Consider the following 26,469-nt stretch of genomic DNA (forward strand, 5'->3'; position numbering starts at 1 on the left):
TGGGTGACCTCTGTGTTCACCACATTATCCAACACAGTGGTTAGACAAAATATAATTTTATCTGATTTAGTTCTGTGCTTGACCAAGCAAGTTGGTTAAAAAAAAAGGGGGGGGGGTCATTTTTAGTGGCCACAATATGAGGTGTTGTGGCCAGGGACACCAGATGGTAGGCAGTGTCCACCCCTGCTGACGTTTTGAAGACTTTTCTGTATTTATTTTTTTTAATTTTTGTGTCTTTGTCACTTGATCTGTGTATTCACATTCTCACACACACACACACACACACACACACACACACAAACAGACAGACGCAGCTGTCTAATTTGAGCAGTGGTCTCCTCTCATGAGAGACTATTTAGAGAGAAGAGTTAAACCAGTCTGACATCATCTTTGCTTAAAAACCTGCTCATCTTCCTCCTTCTTTCTCTTCCTGATAAGATCTCTGAGTGTATTGTAGCTGAGCTGGGGTCTCTCCGGGCGTTTTATGAGGAGTCTGTCAGCGCTCTGTACTTAAAGCCATGGAGAGAGACAGCTCAAGTTAAGTGCTGGCCTTGCACTTCCCTGCCACGGCTCTTTCCAGCCTTTCGACAAATCAGATTGAACTGACTGCATTCCAGTCCCCTTATATTTCAGTGATCTCCAACTAATTAAAGCATGTTTTCTTTTTCTTTAAGCTATTCATCTAAGGTCTCTGTAGAGCCTACCTTTCTGACCGCTGCTTTTAAAATCTTGTTGGGAATGGAGCTGTCCTTCTCAACTGATCACCAGTCTAATGAGTATTTCTGGGTGTCTTGCCACAAGATCTGTGGATGTTCAGTTACAGGTGGTCAGCCATGCTGGCCTTGCCTGTTTGAGCCCCTCAAACATCGGTAGAGAGCAGCCGGCATCTTCTAGGATTACACTCCTGGGACTTCAGTCAGAAATACAAGCAAAATCTGAAAGTTCTGCTTAATTTTAAACAAAAAGGTCTACAGACGAAGAAATAAACTTATTTTTTTAGTTCACTGTCACAGACCTCGGTGACCTCCATACAGCTATACACTTAGTAGGAGCTGTTCACCCTCTTTTCTTTTTCATTTTCTGTTTTCATCACTCTCCTTTGCACTGTCTGTTTTTTCTGTTTCTCTTTTCTTTCTCTTTTTATTTTTCTTTGTATTTCTCTTCTTGCCCTTCACTTTATTTCTCAATTACCTTATCTTTCTTTCTTCCTCTGTTTTTCTTTCTTTTGTTTGTTTTCTCCCTCTCTCTCTCTCTCTCTCTCTCTCTCTCTCTCTCTCTCTCTCTCTCTCTCTCTCTCTCTCTCTCTCTCTCTCTCTCTCTCTCTCTCTCTCTCTCTCTCTCTCTCTCTCTCTCTCTCTCTCTCTCTCTCTCTGAGGTCGTGCCCTCCCCAGGCCCCTTTGGGGTCCTCTTGTCTGGTCATGTCACACTGTGCCTCAGGCATCCGCCCAAGCACCCCCTTGACGAATACAGGCAAGCTGAGGTTGTAAAGGCTGTGTGGGCGTGGGCCGGACTGACCCGACACTAATAAGCTTCCTGCTATCTGCACTGCTGAGGGATTCTGGACGTTTCTGTGCTCGTCTTTGTGTTAGATGTGAGGAGATGTCAGGGAGGCCATAGAGACAAACGCCCAAGCAGAACAATGTCTTATTTATTTTTAGTGTGTTGAGTTCAATGTTCAGAGGCTGTAGAACATCCTGTCCGAGCTTGTCACGCACCCAAAAGAAAGAACCGCTTTATTTGTTGCTCTTTTGTTAATTCGTGATCCTGCCGACCTTGGGGTCACTGTATATGTGTACGTTTTATGTACCATGACTGCTTGTTCGATCCGCAATGGCTGTTCAACGTGGCTGAAATAGTTGTTTGTATATATAAAGGTCACTCAGACTCTAAAATGTGAAATTTAAAGTTTTCTTTTCAGAACAGCGCATGTGGTCTTCATTGACTGTTCAGTTAATGAATTTGCAGACTTGTATGTTACTGCACTGCACAAGACTAACAGCAGGAACAACTGACATTCTGTAAACACCACCTGTCATTGACAGTAAAGTGCTCTGTGGATAAATGCTAAGGATATAAGAGGTTCTATTTGGCACCAGGACTGTGCAGCATCTTATTTTAGTTTAGCTTTATTGCAATATCGGCCTTGTGATTTTAATATCACATGATTGACCTCTTTAGCAGAGCTTTGATTTTTCAGTTCTGATCAGTGTGCGAAATCTGTGGCTGCATATAGGTTTCGCATGGCTCCCGCAGCCCAAGAGACTGATACACTGACAGATAGGGCTACACAGCCGCTCCCACAGCTGTTGGTTAATGGCTATTGCAGTATTGAAGTTTGCAACACTGATATTGCAAAAGGTTCCAATACGCGAAGGAACCCCATCACAAATCACAAATGTGTGTGCTGTGTGCTTCATGACCGGTGTTGGCTGTTACAGTTCTAGTGTCCTCTGTGGGATTTAAATCAAGGCTTTCCTAAAGTAGCTGTGTAATATAGCTGTATAACCACACAATATTTTGTCTGTATTGTGCAGTTGAGTTGTGCAGTGAGTGATTTTGATGAAATTCAGTTTTGCAAAATCTTTCAAGTATATCATGCTACTGTGGTTTCAGATAATATGTAAGACCTCACTGGTATACAGTGCTAAAGGAATGTCTTACAAATCTGATATCTTGTTTTTGTTTATTTGGTTCTGGTTTTTCCTCCTAAAATTACAGCAAATGGTGCAAAATGGCAATTACACAAATGAAACATTATTTTATTTAGTTTGTAAGTTTATTTAGCTTAGTTTATGGATTTTATAACAATGTTAAAGGGGTGTAAAAATACACCAAGGTGAGACGATGTTTTATGTTTTTTTTTCTTAATTTAATCAAATCAAAACTTAATCAGATCAGTGATTGGTTAGATTTCTAATTCTAAGTGAGTGCTAGGGAGGGTCAAGGGGTCGGTGAAATGACACAGCTGTTTGCTCAGCCCTGAAGTAACTTTACATTTTCAGTGCACTTTTATGACTTTGTTTTTTCAGTTATTTAAAACTGCATTTAATTCATTACGCCCTTTTTTTTTTATCTGTCATTGCTGCCACAACTAAATTAACATTTCTGTGTTACATGAAGACAGGCTAGCAACAATACAGGTGAAATATTGCCCAACAATACATGCAGCCTTATTTGGGAGTGGGAGAATAAAAGCAGTGGAGGGAGTGAGTGCTAGGGAGGGTCAAGGGGTCGGTGAAGTGATACAGCTGTTTGTTCAGCCACAGCTGTTACTCCTCCTCACACACTGTTCTCATAATGGAACATTGTTCTGATACTGTCAGTAAAAGGCTGAAGTAGAAGGAGTGCGAGTCTTTGCAGGGAGAAGATGAGGTATTATGTTTATGGTTTGCATTTTAACCTTTAAGAGAGCAAACAGGTCATTCAGAGGTTGCGTTCTTTTCAGGTGAGCAGCATATTACAACTCTATTTTAAAATGAAAACATATAAAGAAAATATGTATAGTGCTAAACTATAAACGTAAACCTCAGACACCAGACATGTCTTCAATTATAAAACTGGGCTAAGGAGAAAATAGTGTAAATCATATTTTTGGGCCAAATGTTCCCATTAAATAGATTCAGTCTTAAAAGCTGTAGGCTGAAATGTTTTGGTCTGCGCAAGTGATGGGTGATGGATAACTTGGTGAGACCGACTTAGCAACTACAGTCAGCACTCACTTAACCTTTTATTTTACTGCTAGCCTCATGTTTATTGCAAGCGATGTTAACTGTTAATGAGTGATTGAGTAAACAACCTGACCTCCAACACCTAATAGCTATTTCATTAGCCAACCTGGCCACCACCTGCTAGCATTTTAAACGGACCCTTTTTGTCTTTTAAGTTCATGTTAAGCACAATTCATGATATCATGCAAAAATTCTTGTTTTCTTATCATCTTTGATTTTGAAGTGGAGAGGCATGTGTCTGTTTCTAGAACATCTTTGGGGGGGGGGGGGTAATGTTAACCAGTATCAGGTTTCGCCTCCCCTCTTCACGTCACCCTCATTTATCAAGTGCACTGGTCAGTTTGCTCAGAGACACTCTCTAAAAGCGTTTCACTCAGGCATACATCACAGTATGGAATAAGTGTGTATTGCACAATGTGTTGTGCAAAACTAAAGAAAGGCAGACTTCAGACACCAGACATGTCTTGAGCTTTTGGGGTAAGGAGAAAATGGCAGAAATCAGATTTTTGGGCCAAACCTTCCCATTAAATAGTTTATTTGTAGTGGCTTTTAGTGTTTCATTTTCTCTCATTTACTTTCTGTATCTTTAATTAAGTCTTAGATCAGCTCCTGTTCAGTCTTGCAGGGCCATTGCTTGGAGTTTAGGTCTCCAGTCTATTCCCTGTTGAGCTGCTCGGCCCTGTTGGGTCTTGTTTTGGCACCTGCTGTTGTGTATAGGTGTGATTAGGCGTTTTATCAGCTCTCCTGGGGACTTCCAAACCCGATGAGAGAGAGAGAACGAGAGACACACGGATACATACAAAGAGCGTTGGGGGCGCCACCCAGGGAGCTTGTTTATTTTGAAGAGGGCGGGGTTGGGGGGGCAAGAAGTGCAAGAGGAAAAAAACTACAGTCCCAAACCAGCTGTTATCTCTGATAACCCATATCCGAGATTCTAAACAGTGGATTCGAGTTGAGCGCTAGTGGGAGGAGAAGAAAACAAAAGGGATGAAAAACATTTAATGCAAGTAAGGCCACTTCTTCTGGTGTTGCAGAAACTGTGGAAGAGAATTCTCTGTTGATTTCCTCAGCCAACTTTGTATAGCATTTGCTCTGTCTTATAGTCCATGTAAATAGCCTGTGTTCGCATTGCAAGCCTTATTGCTCACTACAGACTTTTGTGTTCAAATACAGTCTTTGAGCATTTGCAGTTCACATTTTTATTTGAGTGCATTCTGATCTGATTTTTCCTTACCATGACCACCTTTCCAGTCTTGTAGCGTATATTTCAATTCTTATATGAATGCAATTTTTATTTTATATTATTTTTTTCTGTTGTCATGACTGAAAAAAGTGAGATTTGTGCCTATTTGATCCATTAGTGTGAGCGTATTCATAAACACTTCTCTGAAAGTATCTGTTGCGTGTTGGCTGTGTCAGCTCGTCTTTGATGGAGCACTACTGTACTCGAGCTGTTCTGGATCCAGCTGGAGTTGGCAGCCTCCTCTCAGGAGTTCTCCTCTTTAGGATTTTAAAATGCTTTGAAGGCCAGTGAAGTTGGCTTGATTTATGTTGTGGGAGAGTGCGATATCAGCAGTGTAGGAGAAGCTTTGTTCCCCCCGGGACTCAGAGAGATGAGATAATCTAGCCTGACTCTGCACCGTTCCGGATAATAGCGTGCATGTTCCCGCTGTCTCTCATGTCTCCCTGTCTGACCCTGAACCCCTCAGGGCTAACGGCTGTTCTCATTCATTCATTTGCTCCTTCACTCGCTCGTGTGCTGTTTTCTCTCTCTCTCTCACTTGTTCACTTGCATTCTGTCCCTCCACTCCACACAAACACACATTTTATTCTTCACAAAGTGAAGAGAAATGAAAAACCTAATGCTCGTAAACCTGAATGTCAACAAGGCCCGATTGCTATCTTTTCGTAACACAAAAGAACACAGGAACAAAAGAGTTTTTTCCAGTGCGGCAGATCATCTGCTGAATGGCAGCAACAGGAACATTACATTAGAATAAAGGAGTGGAGTGGAGCTTGGTTGACTCAGAACATCAAAGTCTCATCACTGTTTGTGTAGGGATATGCTTCTAAAATACTGTTTCCTGTATAAGGATGCTTTTATATGTTGTTTCTGTGGCAACAAAACCTAATTTCTCTGAAATGGTATCTTTATAGGAGTAGGAAAATATTAAGATTTTAGTCCATTATAAAGGCCGTCTAGTGCTTTTTGCTGAAATGAATCTGAATTATGCATAAACTCCCATTTTAATCCTATTACTATTGAAATATAGGTTGTGTATTGTAGGTGTGCCGTTACTAAGCCCAAGTGAAGGCCTTACTGTAGCAGGCTCCTTGGGAGTAACCCAATAATGACAGTAAGATATATCTAACTGGGTCAGCTGAACAGTATCAAAATGCTTGCTTCTCAACAACATTGCAAAGTTAATGGGGATTCTCCTTTTGAAAATCCTTTTAGTGTGATGCTGAGGGTGTGGACAGCTGTGGGGAATCCAGTCCATATAAACACCGGGAGCTTGATTGGCAATACTGTGCTTTCGTGGTTGGCATCGTTTGAATAATGACTGTATGCAAAGGTAAAGCATTGGGAGCAGGTCTGCAGTTTCAGCTGAACAAGTCAGCACGTGTGATACTTTCTCTCACCTGAAGACTTCACATGGTCTAAGCTAGGTTTGTCACGCTAGGGCTGTCAACCAAAACGTCTAATATGTTATATTGCATAGACTGAAAGAGTTTTATCTGACATGTTATTGAACTTGCACTTTAAATGATGATTCAGATTTCCAGTAGTCAGTGTTTCCTTCTTAAAAGAACAGTAATCTGTATGATGACAACTAAACTGGACTGGGAACTAAATTCAGCCCAGGACTTTTATCTAGACCACAGTGACAACAAAAACAACAAGACAACGAGGCCCCCAAAAACTGGCCAACTTAACCCTTCTCCACTCTGGCCCTGCTGTGACTTTCTCAGAGGCCCCCGCACACAGCACCCCGCTGGGAATTGTCACAGTCCTCCCGATGGCTGGTCCATCCCCGACAGCTGTGACTGACCTAACGGCAGTGCTTTGATTTTCGGTTCTGATCAGTGTGTGAGATCTGTGGCTGTGCTCAATGTAAGCTTCCGCAGCCAATGTGAATGATCCAGTGACTGATAGGGCTACACAATAGATTGTTGGTTAATTGCTGTTCCAGTGTTAGCTTGTGTAACACTGAGTTCTGAGTGGGAAAACAATGTATCAAAGATGTTCAGAGTGGCTCGATGTGAAATGCTGCATTTTGTTTTGGATTTATTTAGTGTGCTGGTGATAGGAACCAGGGGTTGCAATGTCTACAACACAAAAGAGCTTTTAAAAATGTGTTTTATATGTAACGTTAATGATGGTAAAATAGTGATAAATCTGAAGAAAGGGTGTTTTTTAGGGTCTGTTTTACCTTGCTAAACCCTGCACATACATCTCTACCATTAAGTTAAGTGGAGTTAAAATGTGTTTTAGGCCAAAGCTTTGTCAAACTATTATAAAGCAATGTCTCAGGCCTCAGGAAGCATATCCGTAACGATTTCACATCTTAACTTTCTGATAAGGGAATTTTAGCTCTATGAAATGCTTTGGACATCTGGTTCCCACCAAAGCCACTGTGAACAATTCTAGTTTCTATGGAATCATGCATGTCGCATCAAACCTCTCTGAATTAGTTTTTTTTTTTTTATGTCTTATGATTATGCAAAATTGGTGGAATTCCTCTTAGACTTTTTACTGTAATGCATGCTTTCACATTTACTATGAGAGTCCCATAAGAAAGGATGTGACATGCTCAGCATCACTTAGCCAAAAGTTCTTTCTCTAGGTCTTGTACTAGGTCTCGTCCAGGTAAATTGCTCTGTCTCTTATACCAGGATTTCAGCTTGCTTTGTTCATTAAAACCTTCTCATTTAATTCCTATGTTATGTGCATGTGTGAAAGGAATGTGCTGTGATTACCTAACCAGCTGTTCCACATGACTTTCTGAAGTGGCTGTGATGAATCAAAGCATTCACATGATCCAGCAAACATGACTGTGGTCAGTTATTTTTGATCATGTTTGATCACTCCCATTTTTCATGAGCTGAACTCAAAGATCTAAGACTTTTTCTATGTGCGCAAAAGGCCTTTTGTGAACAATATGAGAGAAAATGCGTCTTAATCTGTGTTAGTGAGCACTTCTCCTTTGTCAATCCATCCACCTCACAGGTGTGGCATATCAAGATGCTGGTTAGACAGCATGATTATTGAACAGGTGTGCCTTAGGCTGGTCACAATAAAAGGCCACTCTAAAATGTGCAGTTTTATCACACAGCACAATTTTGTTTTGAGGGAGCATGCAATTCGCATGCTGACAGCAGGAATGTCCACCAGAGCTGTTGCCCGTGAATTGAATGTTAATTTCTCTACCATAAGCCGTCTCCAAAGGCATTTCAGAGAATTTGGCAGTACATTCAACCAGCCTCACAAACGCAGACCACGTGTAACCACACCAGCCCAGGACCTCCACATCCAGTATCTTCAACTCCAAGATTGTCTGAGACCAGCCACCCGGACAGCTGCTGCAAGAATGGGTTTGCATAACCAAAGAATTTCTGCACAAACTGTCAGAAACATCACAGGGAAGCTCATCTGCATGCTCGTCGTCCTCATCAGGGTCTCCACCTGACTGCAGTTCGTCGTCGTAATCGACTTGAGTGGGCAAATGCTCACATTCGATGGCATCTGGCACATTAGAAAGGTGTTCTCTTCACGGATGAATCCCGGTTTTCACTGTACAAGGCAGATGGAAGTCTGTGTGTATGGTGTCGTGTGGGAGAGCAGTTTGCTGATGTCAGTGTTGTGAATCAAGTGGCTGGGGCTATGGTATGGGCAGGCGTATGTTATGGACAACAAGCATGGATGTATTTTATTGATGGCATTTTGAATGCGCAGAGATACCGTGATGAGATCCTGAGGCCCATTCTTGTGCCATTCATCCACGACCATCACCTCATGTTGCAGCATGATAATGCACGGGCCCATGTTGCAAGGATCTGTACCCAATTCTTCTGTTCCAGTTCTTGCATGGCTAGCATACTCACCGGACAGGTCACCCATTGAGCATGTTTGGGATGCTCTGGATATACGAACCCCCCCCCCAATATAGTAAAACTGCACATTTTAGACTGGCCTTTTATTGTGACCAGCCTAAGGCACACCTGTGCAATAATCATGCTGTCTAATCAGCATCTTGAGATGCCACACCTGTGAGGTGGATGGATTGACAAAGGAGAAGTGCTCTCTAACACAGATTAAGACACAATTGTGGACAATATTTGAGGGAAAAAGGCCTTTTGTGTACATAGAAAAAGTCTTAGATATTTGAGTTCAGCTCATGAAAAATGGGAGCAAAAACAAAAATGTTGCGTTTACATTTTTGTTGAGCATATGAAAGTAAAAAAAATTAGACACAGAGAATATTTTTGATACATTTTTTTTCTGTACTTGGCAAAGAAGTGTCTGTGCAAGATACTGAAGCTGTTTTTTGTTCTTTTCTAAGTACAAAGCAAAAAGTCCAGGGTAATTGACTGTATACCACAGGTGCAGCAAATAAGTTTATGGGGGATTCCTTTAATATTCCTTCTATATGCTGTAAGGCACATCTCAATTGATATGTAGCAGGATAACTACAATTTTGTCCATATCGTGCAACCTTACTGTGACTGCCAGGTTTCACTCAGGGCAACCCTTTTCTCAGTGGTTCAGTGTCATTTTGATTTGTTGAGATGATGGAACAAATTCCTGTTTGGCTCCAGCAGAGAGTTCACAGCAGCTGAGTAGCCCGCTGGTACAATCAGAAAGCACTAATGTACAGCCATCCTCTTGGTACAGAACGCCATAGCAACACACTGTGACGCTTGTAATTGTGGCACTTACGTTTTAATGTCATGTTCTTTTCCACTGGCCTGCGTCGAACAAGAGTGCACAACCCTCTCTCTTCAGCAATTAGTGAAACACTCTGTCTCTTGTGGAAATTTCTCTGACTGAGAAGATCATAGCTCAGAGGAAATCACCTCAGTTGCACTTGAAGAATTGCCCAGTGCCTTCCAGGTTATTTGTTTCCTGTGGTTGCTCACTGCATATGAATGAACTCAGCAAATATTGCACATTGCAGTATAGTTATTCCATAAATTGAAAGTGTAATACATAGGGTTCCATGAAAATAGCAGAATCATATCTGAATCTGCAGATATTTGGTTGTAAAAGAATTGTTTTAATTGGATAGATGTTTAGATTTCACCTAATCAGAGTTCCATTTTTTTTCTAAATGTTGTGAATGTTTATGTATTGACATCTGCAAATATGCATGAGAAATGTCATGTGGAAGTACAGGCAGTTTCCATATCAGTGCATCTCTGTCACACAATCTCTGCCTTTGTCTGTCTGTCTCTTACTCAGTCTGTTTGTATTTGTTATATATATATATATATATATATATATATATATATATATATATATATATATATATATATGTGTGTGTAATTGTGTGTGTGTGTGTGTGTGTGTGTATAATAAAGTAACATTATAATATGAATATAATATTAATATAGTAATAAAACATGTATATGTGCTATATTTATATATGTCATGGTTGTGTCTAGCCTGATGATTTTTTATTTTTTTGTCTTCATACTGAATGACGGAGGGATTTGTTTATATTTTCCACTCCCATTGAAGACTCACAGAAGTACCGTATTCTGTTAAAAAGAACTGGGTGATTCCAGTCCTGGAGGGCCGCAACACTGCACAGTATAGTGTCGTCCTTGCTCTAACGTGCCTGATTTAGATGTGTGCTAATTATCAAGCCCTGATAAGCTAAGTCAAGTGTGTCAATGTAGGGTCAACGCTGAACTGTACTGTGCTGTGTCCCTCTGGACTGGAATTGCTCGTCCCTGGCAGTGAATGTAGTTCATGATGATTTATGGCTAGCCTTAGACTAAACTTAGCAAAATGGCCTCACTGTGCTGTATCTGCTTTATCTTCATTTTTCATTTTTTTCTGTCACAGATCTTGAAAACCCTGTCTGAGTTCATAATCTAAGCACAAGTGTCACAAGTAGCCCAGACATCTTGTGTGACAGCTCAGTTAGGCATAGTTTGACAGATCTTGGAGCATTTTATAGCCATTTATCACTTGACTGCCTTCTCTTCTTAACAGTTGGCTTTGGATGTATGTTGTGCTGTGATTTAGCATTTGAGAGCAGTAGAATTCTGATGCTGTTTCCAATTGATCAACAATAGTGCTGTCTGTTGGATCAATACTTCATTATGCCGTCATTGTCCTCAGGAGGCTTGAAATGGTGATCTTTATTTGTTTGGTTGAATCCCTTCAGTTCTGGACAAGTCTGTGAATGAATGTAGATGATGTGGAAGAGGAATAGATTGATGATTGGTGTTTGTGCACCTGCAGACATTTACAAGGGCTGTTTAAGCCTCTTAGTCTTCTTACCATCTTGATATTACTTGAAGGGCAATATATTTATTTTATCCATTCATAAAATCCAGCACAATCGGAAAATATATTTAAGAACTTGTATAGCAGTTAGCATGTTCTGTAGCAACTGAATCGAGACCTGAGTGATAAAACTGTAAGAGGTAGAAGGAAAAAAAAAAAATTATTTTCAACCCTCGACTGCACACAATATGAGAGCAATCAAAAATAAATAAATACATGTTCGATAAACTTTTCTTGCGTGTGTTCGATAAACTTCATCTGTGTGTGCAGGGCTCCTTTTGGGATCTTTCGGGGTGTGCTGTACAAGAAGATATGACCTAGAGCCGTATTGCCTTGCGTGGTGAGATGTGGCTTGTGGCTAGGCAAATCCAGTCCACTGTTGCACAATGTTGCTTCTAGTCAACAAGCATATTTCTGCCAATTCCCATTAAAAAAAAAGCGGTACTGTAAGTTGAAGAAGAGGTTTAGAAGTGCCCACACAGAGTGACTAAGTATGTGCTCTTTATTGACTTATTCAATCTGTTCCCTTTATTGTTAACCCTGTCATTGTCTTTTATATATGCATAATGTTATCGTAAAGTTAGGAAAATGGGTTTGTTGTCCTCAGGCAATATTGTGCGATAAAGGGTTAATATTGGTAAAGTGTGTTGGATGGTAAATATTATGCTGCCCTCTTTCTCAGTCTGGAATTGGGAGAAAATGTCAAACTACTACTTTGATGCAGTAGGCTAGAGATTCTCAACAAACAGGCCAAGGGCTGTTGCAATGCCCGAGCTGTTCAGTACATAGCTCCACTGTTATTGTTGAGAGAGACAGAGAGATTTCTTTCTACTATTAAGATGTTATTGGTTTTGAATGCAGTTATAAATATATCAGCTTATGTAACCTCTCTTTATGGCTTCGTGCATACACGTAGGTTAATTCTGACCACCATCTTAAGTGAAGAAGTCGAAAAACTTACAACATGGACAAACTTTGTGCTTCAATCCAGGAAAAAAAAAAGCAAAAAAGCCTATGATGCTTCTGGTTACTTCACCATTTTGAGACAAAACACTTACTGACAACAGCAAAACATTTGGCTAATAAATTTAATTGCTTGGAGTGAGTTTTCTCACTTCTCTCCAGCCTCATGACACTAAAAACAAGTGCAAAATGCTGCTGTGGTGTTTATACAATTGTCACTGGTGTAAAAACGCAAGCGTCTTGGAAAGGCTTTGAACCACTAATACCAGAGGTGCTGTGCTAAAAGTTGTATGATTTGAAGCAGAACATGCTCAGAGAATTGAAATGAAGCAATCGAATGTTCAAAATAAAATAAAACCACTCTCTGTTTTGAAAAGTCGATACCCTAACGATCTGAACGATATTTGCTAATACAGTATTTTTGGTCATTTCATAAAGCTCACGCTAAAGGTACACTCTCAGAAATATAGGCATGAAACTGTCACTGAGGCAGTACCCCTTTTGTCTCTGGGGTGGTACCCTCAAAGGCACATCTCAGTATCTTTAGTCAGGGAACATAACTGTACCATAATCCATTGAAATGATATTTTGAGTCCACACACCCCATCTTTTCTTCAGGCGTTTTATTTTATTGTTCTGTTTTAAAACGTTAGATTACGAAAAGGTGCGTAAATGTACTTTTCCAGTGGGAGAAACTTACATAAGGTACACAACTTGACTTTAAAACCATTGCTGTGCCTTTGAAGGTACATTTACATTGTTTGTACCTTGATTAATGAAAAACGTACCTTTATTTCTAACAGTGTAGTTTCCACGGTGAGCCCAAGAATGTGGTGTTTTGTCTCTGAAGAGATCTCTGCTGCAGGCCAGTGTGATGTACTGATATGCATTAAGTGCTGCTAGTATTGTAACTGCCCACAGATCTCCCTGTAGAGCAATCTGCTTAACAACTCTCTCGTGCACGCGCACGTCCACCACCTACGCCGGGCAGGAAAAGATAAGGATCTCACCCGTTTCCTGGGGAGCAACCATGGCGTGTGCGAGTCACACTGCCGCACGTGTTTGTGACCGCAGTGCTGGTCATTATTGCTCGAACTCTCTTCCTATTGCTGCCAGCTGGCTACTTCAGCTCTCATCGTTCTGCAACACAGAATACCTCTTCCTGTGGAATTCCTGCTGACTTACATGGCTGGAGTGTTTCAGAGCCAGATTTGTTCGTTTCTCACTGTGACTGTTTTTCCTCAACTGAAGATTTCAAACCGGGAACACAGCCACCTCTGTAAGATCAAAACCAAACCAGGCCAACGTAACACGCATCACCCATCACCCATCGCACATTATTTTTAAAACTTTTGCTCGTCTTACAAAAATAAAATGTCATCAAACTGCATTGCAAAACTCATTAGGGCTAAAACTAATGAGTATTTCTTATAATCGATTAACCCAGCAACTATTATTGGTTAATCTACTAAGATAATATGATCTATCTATCTATCTATCTATCTATCTATCTATCTATCTATCTATCTATCTATCTATCTATCTATCTATCTATCTATCTATCCCAACATCATTTAAAGTTCAGTGAGTGGGGCAAGTATGAGTGGGCAATATCACAATAGGTTGTCATTATTGTTATGTATTACTTTCTAATAAGCTTTTCTGAGCATGTTGCATACGTCGTCATTACTTTCCATGGGCATTTTATTTCAAAGACAACATAATACGTTTTCTTGGTTTAGTGCACTATTAGTGCAACTTCTTGGTTTGAGCACTGAATTATAAGCTGCACTTATTTTATTGTACTGCACTGTATATTGTAGTTTATTGTATTGTATTGTATCTTATTGTTATTGTATTGTATTCTGCGTTTCTTTTTCTCTTGGTGTCTGCAGTGACATTTTGTCTCTAGCAGTATCTGAGCTCAGGACTGTCTTTTTTCTCTAAGCTATTGGTAACTAGAAAAGATACTTTCTCTAGATTGACAAAGCACTTCTTGTAAGTCGCTCTGGATAAGAGCGTCTGCTAAATGCTGTAAATGTAAATGTAGTGCAGCATAGTATGTGAAAAGCTGAATTCAAATTGTATTCAGGTTTTGACAGTTTTGGCTGTGAAAATGAATTATTCTGATACATTTTTGTATCGTGAAAGTGGCTTCATGTATCATGTTATATTTATATACCACCCACCTCAACAGACTGCTCCTTTCATGGGAAAACAAAAAAAAGATATTGCTTACAAGTGTAGTGGACAGCAGTCTGTCAGAATGACTATCACATTGTAGAGAATTACGTTAGTGATGTTTTCATAATCATTTACTTGAGCAGCCCTATAGCTCAATGTTTCATCTCTTTTCCTGTGACTCCTTTTCCATCTGTATTTTTCTGTTAAATCAGAGCTAGTAGTAAATAAATAAGGAAAAACTACAGTGGTGACAGGAAGTGACACAATGGGTCGACGAAGGCATGGTGTGTGTGTAATACACGTGGCATTTTGTCATTCATGTCATTCTGTTGATTGATATGGAGGATTTGGTATTGTGTAAATTTATTTGGACGCTCTGTGCTGTTGGAGGTTCACTGCTGTCGAAAATCACATTGCAGTTATGACATTCACTCCTATTGAAATGGAGAACACAAAGCGCTTTCTGCTCAGAGGTCACCACCTCCTCGCTGAATGAAGGGAGTCAGAAAGTCTGACCCTCTCTTTCAATTGGTACGTGATTGGTTCTTAGGCGCCTCACATTAAAAAAAAAAAAAAAAAAAAAAAAATCACTATTTTTTGAATGATTGCACCTCTAGCGAGTACACACTCCATTAAAGGCATGCCATCTGAATGGTTCTCTAACCATGCTGAAGTAACTGTGCACTGTGCCTTGCCAAATTGTGTTCAGGTGGAAATGCTGTTGGAAGGGTTTCTGTCCATGCTCGGAACCGTTCTGCTGTACAGTAGAAAAGTGGGTTGCTGACAAAAAAACTCACACTGGTTACTGGGGAATGGAGCTTTTTTGCCAGCAGCCTCTTTTCCACCGTAGAGCAGAACCATTCTGAGCATTGAGAAGAATGGCTGGGTAATTGAAGAAGAAAGGGCTGAAAGTGGGTGCAGAGTGAGAGAGGAGTTCAGTAGGAACTGCTCACTAGACCTGAGGTCTGCTCCTCAGAGGGCCTTAAATCAGGAGAGGCAGCAGAGCAAACACACACACCACCATATAGCCTTGGTAACCTTCAGTCCTCATGTCTTTTTCACTGTTCTTTTCTATCTTGTGTCTCTGTTTTCAGTCTTAAGTGTTTGCTTCTCTGAAACAAAACTGCTGTACTGACAATTATTATTAATTTTGGCTTCATGCAAGATTAGTATTTAATTTTTAATTTGGAGACCTCCAATCAGTTTTTTGGGAAAAAAAAACATTATTTTTGCAGTTGATGGAAGGACTTCAGTGAAAACCAGCTGAGCTAATCTCAGGTTATAGAAATGTGTAACAAACCTTTGGGCCTGACCATTTAAAGCTTTAATAAAAGTTTAAAACTTTATATAAGGCATTTTTCATGTACTTGAAGGTGGGCAATATGGCAAAAATATAATATTGCAATACTTATAGAAATGTTCCCGAATTACGATTCTAGCACGTTTACTCATTTATTTTTTTTGTAGAGCCGATTAAAGTCATTTAGTGCACTACTGGGTGATTCAAAAAGATTAATCTGATTTCAAAGCACCATATTTTTACAACTGTGAGGCACGTAGGAACCAATCACATACCAATTGAAAGAGGGGGGCATAGTTTCTCACTGTCACCATTTTGCATTCTCCACTTCAATAAGAGTGAATCCATCATAACTACAACATAATTTTCATGGGTAGTGAATTTCTAACAGCTCAGAGCGTTCGTCGTTGGTTTCACAACACTGTATGATCTCCGAAATCGCACTGAAAGAGCTGCGAGTGCAGTAACACCTGCTCGATCGAGTATGGGATGAATCTGACTATGGTGTTGATGTTGTCCGTACAGCTGGAGGAGGTTCATATTGAGCACTTGTAAAATTACATAATAAACTTTATGCTCATTTAAATTATTTACAGTTTACTGTATTGTTCTGTAATGACCACACAGTCTGGAGCTATATCATTTCATAACTCTGCTCCTTCTGTACGGCATTAGTTTTGTTACTCTTTCATGAGGCTTACTTTCTTCTAACTTGTGGCCTTACCTTTACTCTGCTGACATTAGACACTTGTGCTAGTGAGTAACAAGCGCTTTCCTTCCATCAGTGGGAGCAGAAGACCTGTTGTATCTTGAGTTGTTTGTGCATTGTTGCTTTGTTGCTGTGTAACACTGTCTTATCTGTTTTGCATGCTGTACCTTGGACCACACTCATTTTTGCGTGAATTTATTTCCTCTTGCTGCTGATGTTGTTCTGGAAGTGTGAAAATTGTCTATTATATCTAACATTTCTATTAGTTCTATCAAGGAAATTTATATTGCAATACTAATTATTGTTTTATCGCCCAGTCTTACGAGATAGTAACAAAAAAAAAAGAAAGGAAACTAGATGTATTACTGAATCTCTGGAGTTGTAGTGAAGAGCGTGCGTGTGTGCGCGCATGTCTGAACATGATGATTATTAGTCTGCTCAGGTGTCTCACTGACAAACATCATGAGCATCAGAGATGTGACCAGTTCCATCAGCAGAGAACACACTGTGGAGTCCATATGTACACACCTGATGCTCACCCACACTCCACCTGTGCACACGTGCTTGTGTGAGACTCCCCTCACCTTTGTCATTGTGTTTGTGTCATACGTTTCACACATGAAAACTTCTTCCACTCTCAGACTGGAATCATGCTCTGAGCACCATTTGTCTAATTCCTCTGCTTCTAATCAGCACTTTGCCAGAGACATGGGCTTTGACCTTGGCTTTTTATAGTCTCTCTCTTTCCCTCTCAGTCTGTGTGTCTCTCTCTTCTGCTTTACTTCTCTCTCTCTCTCTCTCTCTCTCTCTCTCTCTCTCTCTCTCTCTCTCTCTCTCTCTCTCTCTCTCTCTCTCTCTCTCTCTCTCTCACCCCCCCCCCTCTCTCTGGCACATGCTCTTGTTCAGTCGCTCACCCACCCCTCTCGTTGAGGATGATAATTAGAGAGCTGTCTGGCAGGCTGTGTGATTTTTTTTTTTTTTTCTCTCTCTCTCTCTCTCTCTCTCTCTCTCTCTCTCTCTCTCTCTCTCTCTCTCTCTCTCTCTCTCTCTCGCTCTCGCTCTCTCGCTCTCTCTCTCTCGTGCCCTCTCTCTCTCGCTCTCGCTCTCTCTCTCGCTCTCTCTCTGACATGTGTAGACACATGCACACACCCGCACACAATCTGGCATTGTTGCATCCACCACTACCATCTCTTTATGGGACTGCCGCTGAACTCTGTGACTGAGAGAAGGGGCAATATGGGGTACAGAGGGGAGGAATCACCATATCAGTATTGCAGATATTTGCAATATTTGCAATAAAAGAATTTCTGCATTGGGCGGGTTTTTAGACTTGGCCAGTATTTTAAGCTGATGTTTGATGATATTTGCGTCAACCTGCACTGTAGCAGTCAGACCAGTCAGTGTCTCTTCCTCCGTCTCCTCTACTTCCTGCCCTGTCTCCATATTTCCCATGCTTCCTTTTGTTTTTCAGCAAGTGCTGGCACAGACACAGACACAGACGTCTTTTTGACAGCCTTGTAAATTCCACCTTCAGACTTGTGTGTGCACAATTGTCTAAGACACTAGAATTCACAATTTCTCTGCTATCATTTTAATTGCTAACTTCTAGTTCATTAAATAGCGCGGTGGTGGTTTATGAGATAACAAAGCCATGAACGGTTGTGCAAAGGCAGTAAAGCATGTTAACCAAAATAGCGATCCGAATCCAAAATTGCTTAAAATAAAATCTCTTTCCATTAAAACATTGAAAGTAAAGAACATTTTTTGCCCTCACCTGGAAAGTTACTATTTTGGAGATACTTGTTTTTCTTTGGCCAATGATAAGTTAGTTTATTGCCCTGATTTTATTAGATTTGTTGCTGTAGTGATCAAAGGTGAAATCTAAATGGCTTATATTTCCTGCTGCATTGCTTTATTTTAGTTGTTCTGGCAATTTTGCTTGACCTTCATCTCCTTGCAGGGTTGTCTGCATCAACGGTGGTGACACAAGGTATGTCAGAGTTGCAGCTTGAAGCTGCATGTTATGCATGTTAATATGCATGTTAATAGGCCATTTAGCCTGTTACATCCTCATCTCTGTATCTCATCTAAGCCGGGCAGCGCATGAGTTTGCCTGGGTGGGCCGTCCATGTTTTTTTTTTTTTTGGTAGGGGAAACACTATGTACACACACAAGTATGATGTAGAGTCCTCTGGCCAGTCAGTTTGTATCTAATGAAAGGAACACGCATACGCGCACGCACGCACGCACGCACACACACACACACACACACATTCAGGCAGGCAGGCAGGCAGGACTCCTATTGATTTACTCTCGGTGACGGCCACATGCTGCACTAGTAAAGACCGGTTGATTAGAACAAGAACACACACATACACGATTTTAAACCAGCTAGAGGGGCGTGTTTGGTGATTGAACTCAGTTGAACTGCTGATTAATGGTGCACCCGTAGGAGAGGTGTGGGTGTTCAGATTAAGGAGGAGAGTCAACTAATAAAGCTGTTATAGGAACATACTGAGACTGAGACACAAATAGATGAGTAATACTGAGTAAATTAAACATGTGAATGTCATTTTTTTTTTTTTTGAATTACGGAAAAAATTCATTTGTGCTGCTTTTGAATATTTTCTCTCAGATAGATTTGAGTTTTCTCAACATTAGCAAAAACATTCTTCTCATCCATACACTATTCATTTCCTACATAGGTAAATAAATGGCTTGTCTTTCAACCTCCTTTTAATTATTAGAAGTCTCTGTTTTCTGGTTTTTGCTGACCTTAATTGTATTAAATATACATAAATCTGTGTTTATACTTTGACTTGACTTTATGCCTGTCTGCTAAATAAATGTGCTTTTGAGACACTAAAGTGTTGGATTAAAGAAATTAATGTCCCTACTAGCTCCTAAATGTTTTTCAGGTGCTTTCTCTTGAGCTAAATATTAAACAGTAGGAGGCAGATGGCACTAGAAATTCAGAGACTCTAGTTGGGTGGGATTCACTAGTAGGATAGCAGAGTGGAGATGATTGTGGTACAGAGTGGTGTGGTTTGTGGTATAAGTGCTAGCTGCACGCAAGTCAGTTGTGCCTTGGTGCTAGAGTTGTGTGGATCAAATCAAAGGTAGAATTCACACAAACCTGTGTGGAGTGTACCTGCAGTTCTCAAGTGCTGTGCCATTTATTTATTCAAGCCTTTTTCTAGTCTAGATTCTGCTGAAACGCTTTCTCATTCTGACGAGAGCAATGTTATTTGAAGTTCTTGCTGTTCTGTAGTTAAGGTAGAAATGCGGGTGGAGAATTCTCAGCCATGAGCTGCGCCAGTTTTCTGCTTCATGTCTTTGATAAAACAGAAACACTGGAGCTGGTGACTCACATCATGCACTCGTTATCACTCCAGCAACCGTTCAGACGATGCTGGAGAAGACAGTGTGTGTCTAGCTTCAGTAATTTGTGTATGTGTGTGTGAGCCTTTCTGCAGAAAAGTGCAGGGTGTGAGACACTATTAAAAGCTTTCGGGTGCTTGTTGAGAGGAGGTACCTTTAGTAATCCCTTAAAACAGAAATGAGAACTGTGGGGGTGCGTGTGTGAGAGGGGGTGGGGGGGGACTTACACCATACCTTGTCCATGTGTGGGTGTAGTCACAGTCTGAAAGAGCACATTTATTTATTCATATTGGCATTAGTTGAACAGTTATTTATCAGTTAATGGCAAATTAGATGTGGTGATGATCTTGGCATGATTTAAATAGATGAAAGTGACTAATAGCTGAATATTCTTTTAGTTTTAGTGAAGTTTTGGTAAGTTCTTCTGAAGCAGGTCCAGGTTTAGCTCTGTGTGCCTCGGTAGCTCTCGAAAGTCATGGCTGTCCAACATGTCTTTCTCTAAAACTTGATTTCCTCACGCTGCTGTGCATCACACATCACGCTCGGAGAGCATGTATGAAATAGCTGTTTGTCTAATGACTTGCAACTGTTTCCTTTCACACCCAGAAAGTAGTCCTAAACACCACTGTTTCTCACTAATTTTATTTCATTTTTTTAATAGGTCTGTATAGTAGATACTATATAGTGTGCACTTCAAAAAGTTGCTCAACTTGAATGATAAACCCACCTATTGAAATAGGAAATCCTGTTTACTGTAAATTAAATAAAATTAATTTTTTTAAACAGATAAAATTGTTTAAAAAGTGCTTTGTCAGTTAACTGTTAGTCAGTTACCCATTTACATCCTTAGATGTAATGATGAAATTGTGTGCGTGTGTGTGTGTTATTTATTTTTGATAATGGCACAATTTGAGTGCAGACTAAACCTGTTACACTTTGAGGTTGATGCATCTTGACGCTCTGTTTGTATTATATTTTGAGGACATCACGACACAACAGTACCACCTGAGAGTAAATTTCATAGGAAGCCGTCCTTTTCTAGGAAATCAAATAACCGACATGATGAAACAAGATGAACTGCTATGACTCAAGCCTTCCATCACACGATATGCACACATTCAGTTCCATAATCACATTCTGGAAGACATATCAGCAGGATTTAAGACTTCCAGAGGGTGCTGTGGCCTCAAAGAGCAGCCTTTTAAAGAAATAACCTAGTGTTATTGAAACATATTCTCTATCTACAGCGTCTGCAGTATCGGTAGCATTTAGTTAATTGCCAGAGACCAATATTTAGATGTGTTTCCCTGTACTTAGTGAAAGAGCAGAAGACATGTCTTCCTAAAACCACTTATAATAGAAGTCAATAGGCAGCTTCTGAAATACCTTAGCATCAGCTTCTCTGTTTTGAGTGAAGTTTTTTTTTTTTTTTTTTAACAGGGAAATTGTCTGCAGATGTAGATAGAGATTAGATGTAAACATTCTGCTGTAATGGCTTCAAAGCAAAACATAAGCTTAACTATGTGTCTGTGACTGCTTTAGGCACAAATGTTGGTGATGTGCTTATAGTCCTCATTGGATACATGAGTAACAGAAAAGTTCATCGGGATGCGGAGCAAACTTAAACACAAGTCCTCCTTGTGCACCTGTTCTTTTCAGCTGGGCAGTCGGTCAGATGTTCAAAGAAAGTTAAATGCATTCTTTAAATATATTTATACCTTACTTTCTAAGAAGATAAATAACGGCATAAGCGCCAGATTTCTAAGTCAATGTTTGTCTCCTATTTTCACCATGACCCAGAAGGATAAGCGGCTTAGAGGCGGTCATCAAAAAAAGTGCATATGCCTATTGTCATATTGACATATCTTTAAAAAGGGTTGTCTGAAAAAAACTCATCTCTCCAAAATGATAACTTGCAGGAGAATCAAAAAAACTACTTGACATTTAGGTCAATGGAACCAGAGTTGTTTCCAAGTCAATTGGGTCCATTGCTTTTGGTCCATTTATCATGAAACTTGCATATAATGTAAAGGGCAACAGACGTTATTCCTAAACTGAGGAATAACAAAAATGGAAGTGCAAGGTTTTGTTCTGACAGCATCAAAATATTAGGTGATTATTCGCTGTAGTGTGCCACCCTCCACCCCCACCCCTTAACCGGGTGGAGGTCGTTTTATGTGATGTGATGTCTTGGAACATGCAGGGTGATGCAGCAACTATAGCTTGATAAAATTTAAATGGATATTTTCTGCATTTGAATGTGCTTTTTTAAATTTTTTTGTAATATATATAAACACCAAATGTTCTTTTGCCAGCCAAAATGCAGGCTTTGCACTGAATGAACTTTATAGCTAGTTACAAACAAATATTCATGATGGATTTGATGTGGGGAAATGCTAACGGTAATATACTGAAGGCATAAATATGCTATCCGCTCTACCCCTAAAGGGGTGAGTGTCATTTTTTCCATATTACTGTCTTTCATCATCAGCGTCCCTCAGGGCTTCTGCAGCTGTGTGTGTGAGTGTGAATGTGAGAAAGAAGAGTTGCAGTGGAATGAAAGATGGAGGAACAGGTTTTAGTGTTGTTAACTGATCCATTGTTCCAGAGAATCTATCTGCCTATGCCTAAATAGCAGTTGTACCACAGCCTGTATAGGCACAGGTAAAGAAGGATAATTATAAAGGTGGAAGACAGGAATGGAGGCGCATGTAGAGGATGATAAAAGATAGATCAACTGGCTCAGTGGGTGACCCAAGAGTAACCCAGTGTTGTGTGACTGAGCTGGAGAATAAAGAGGTGGACGTGATGCTGGATCTGTCCCGACAGCCCAAGCACTGGAATGCTTTCTACTCACAGATTTAGGCATTCCTGAATCATAGGATCATCAGCAGCCTCTTATAAGTAGGGGGTGTGGGGGTAATTGAACACTCCGTTAAATGTTGCAGGTGCCTCTATTGGAGTACGAAAATCAGAATTTAGCAGGGCTACAACCAACTACATTTCTGTAATCTATTTATCTGTCTGGTCTAATTTGATTAATTGGTTCTTTTTGTATCTTGAAACAGAACAATAGAAGCAATATTGTTCCAACTCTTCCCATAGCGCATTGCAGTCTGTCTGGTAGTGCATGATTTATAGAGCACTGCTGTTTTTAAGTCATTCATGCATTTTCCTGAATCAACATCAGTAATGACTATACAACACTGTAGTTTAATCGTTACCCACTTCTTAGAGGTTTGTTAAGTTATATTGTGGGACATAAAGTAGGTACGTGGTTGAAACATAAGTAGCCTAATATGGTGTCTGTTAACATGTTTTATGTTCATTATTTCTTTCTGCTGTGTCCAACAAAAATGCATTGCAGTGGAGGAAAATTATTTATTAGATCAGCCAGAATGTGTTTTTTTTTTTTTTTTTTTTTTTTTTTTCCCCCCCTTCCTCACAGTCCATTCTTTCCAGTTACATATACTTGAATATCACAGTAGGTTAGGATTAGGGTCTGTATCATTCAAAAACATTTTTGATACTAAAACAAAGTCCAGTACCTTGAGTTTGACACTAATTTCTGACCAATTTAATGCTGATTGCTGACATTTTTCTGATACCTTCTTTATATATATATATATATATATATATATATATATATATATATATATATATATATATATATATATATATTGTGTGTGTGTGTGTGTGTGTGTGTGTATATGTGTGTGTGTGTGTGTGTGTGTGTGTTATACAATAGAAAAAACATGCTATAGATTTTTTTTTTATTAAAAAAATTACATGCTTCATGTTCTTAAGTTCAAGTGTTTTAACATAAATTAATCTATTCTGAGTTTTAAACAAGCATGCTTATTGGCTCACTGATGAGACTTGATACTCTGTGGTACTGAAGTAATTGGACTGATACCATAAAAATGTTGTACCCGAGCTCTAGTCAGAGTGCATAGTCCTAGTTAAATTATGATTCTGAACCTGGATAACAGATACTGCAAACGGTTCTCCATCTATCAGCAAGGTTCTAGTTTTATATCTAACTAATCATCTAATAGCCAGTCCCCTCCTGAGTTGAGGGGGAGGTGTGTCAGAGCATAGAAAACACTTTTCCCTGGAATAGAGTAATTGAAGAGAAGCATTGCTGATATCAGTTGGCCACTGATACTGCCAGCCTTGCATTCTGAAAGGGCCTCCTCAGAGCCACTGAGCAGGCGCTGTTGCCTTGGCCAGGCTTTCAGAGAGTCTGTGGTTTGCTTCCTGCTGTCTGCTAGATGACGAGCATTTTTTTCCCCAGCACAGCTCTCAAGTTCTCATTGTCATGGCAACTCCTAGGAAATGCTATATTCTCCACTCTCAAATCCATATTAGGCCTGTGCTTGCGTGTGCTGTGCCACGGTGCTTGAATTTCACCATATTTTTCACTCTGTTACTTTCTTTTTGACATAATAAAAGTTTTGGATTAGTAAGACGGAGCATCAGGTGTCTCCTGGAGAGCTAGCTTCCAGCAGTCCAGCCTTAATCTACCACAGCTGATCCAGATTAGAAAGGTCTTCCAGAGGATCTGAATCCAAGAGCACACTAGGTTAGATTAGGGTTGAAACTAGATTAGAAGTTTGCCAGTAGCAAGACAGAAGATTCCTGGAAATAAACTCTTTGATGTGTACTTTGCTTTAAAGGTATGAGGTAGGGTTTACAATGTTAGAGAATTAGAATTGAAGCAAAAATTCTGCTAAAATGCATTCACATGTGTTGCATCTTTTACAAACTGGATTATGTTTGTTTTTTTCAAGATAATGCTATGCCATATCATTATAGTGTGAGAATCCATATAAGCAAGTCTGTTAGAGATTGCGTAACAACTAGATGTGGTTTTGGGGCAAGGGTGCGATGATCAAGGTATGCAGTTTACAGTTTTAACTGATGGTAACTATGCATCTATTACTTGTTAGCTACATTAGCTAGATTTGCTCAGGAAGCTAATTTCTGATGTCATACATTTCAACAAAGGACAGAATTGTATGAAGTTTTGTTTTGAGCTGTTGCTTTAAGAGATGCTGAACTAGTCATTTCATCAGTCACTAGCAATTATTTCTAACCAAACTCTTGTTTGTAAAGGATTTTTCAGATGTTTCCCTTATTAATCTCATAATCAAAGTGCTGGTAAGAATAAACTTTCCTTCCTTTTTCCAAGCTGATCCTACACAGCGGTCCTCCACATTAAGTGTCCGAGTAACCAGTGTTTTTGCTTCAGAAGCTCATCTTGTGCTCAGTTAGGTGCAAATGAGCATTTCACAGCCCTGGATGCTAAACAGACATCAGCGGTGTGTAGTCTTGAAAGGTGTGCTTTCTTCACAGCCGCAGTTTGTTGTTTCATGTTCACAAGATTGCAGCAACAAATTGAAGGTGCAAATATGTGTTCACTGAGTGTCTGATCATTATTTGCAGCAGTGTTTGCATGTGACTTTTAATACAGGTTTCAGGCAGGGCCAGCGGTTCCACAGAAATGTGTCTTGCTTTTAAAATATGCATTCTACTACTGAATGTACTGTAGAGGTCTCCTCCTTTAGCTGCGTTGAAGTATGTGGCATTTTTCTTTTCCCCTAAGACGAATTAAATGAAGTGCCAGATGTGATGTTTTGTTTTTAAAGCAGAAAATCATGAAATCATACATATTGCCATACAACTGGCTACCTATGCATCCAACTCTAAGTTCAGTCTTCTGTAAACTCGATGACCTCCAACAGTCGTGACCTACAAGCACATGCTCTTGTTCACACACTGCAGCTGCTGTTAAAGCTTTATTCCTGCCTGGAGGCATCTTACTTTTCTGAAGTCGTGACTCCACCTTGTGGCAGCAGATTGATATTGCGGTTTAGAATTTGGGCTACTGCATTAAACCCGCCAGACCTGTTTAGTGACAGCAAAATATAAATTTTCTGATAAAGATGTTAAACCCTTGAGTACTGATCAGTGTTTTGGTTTTTTTTTTTTTTTTTTTTTTTTTGCTTTCTTTAAAAACTACTGAGCTTGTGAGCTGTTTGTAACGAATCACTTCATATAAGATGATTATCTTAAAGCAGGCCCAGACATTTTATTAGTCCAGAGGAAGAACTATACAGCTAACAAAATCACATTGTTTGTATGTATGTATGTATGTATGTGTGTGTGTGTGTGTGTGTATGTATGTATGTATGTATGTATGTGTGTATGTGTGTATGTGTGCTGTTTCAGGCTGGATTTATTACAGAATTACATTTTGGTGACACTCTACTGAACAGCAGTGTTCATAGGGCTGAATTACATTTACATAAAACTTTTATGACAACCGACTTACTCCCATGCTGACATTAATAAATGTTAAAGTTATACATGTATAAATGATCAAATGTTAGTCATAATTTGGAATGACAATGTTTATTGGAATAAGCCTTTATTAAGTTGTATGTTTTTTATCAGTAGTCATGAAGGGCTTAAAAGGGTGGTATAACTTAATGCTGTCTAAGCTGCAGGCCTTTATGGACAATGGTTCCCACCCACTCTACAACACAATGATGAGACACAGGAGCTCATTCAGTGCAAGACTCTTTCTACCAAAATGCACCACAGTGTGCCACAGAAAGTCTGGAAAATGATGATCTTTTTTCTGTGTGTACGGTATCTTTATGAGATGTTAGGTAAATAT

General features: G+C 39.8%; 1 protein-coding gene across 6 annotated transcripts in view; it reads left to right on the top strand.

The window, feature by feature from the left end:
- Positions 1 to 26,469, top strand: part of ralgps2 (Ral GEF with PH domain and SH3 binding motif 2) — a 157,651-nt gene that overhangs the window by 12,467 nt on the left and 118,715 nt on the right. The gene's annotated exons all lie outside the window — the stretch shown is intronic.

Source organism: Pygocentrus nattereri, chromosome 4 (assembly GCF_015220715.1).
Source record: "Pygocentrus nattereri isolate fPygNat1 chromosome 4, fPygNat1.pri, whole genome shotgun sequence".
Lineage (NCBI taxonomy): Eukaryota > Metazoa > Chordata > Actinopteri > Characiformes > Serrasalmidae > Pygocentrus > Pygocentrus nattereri.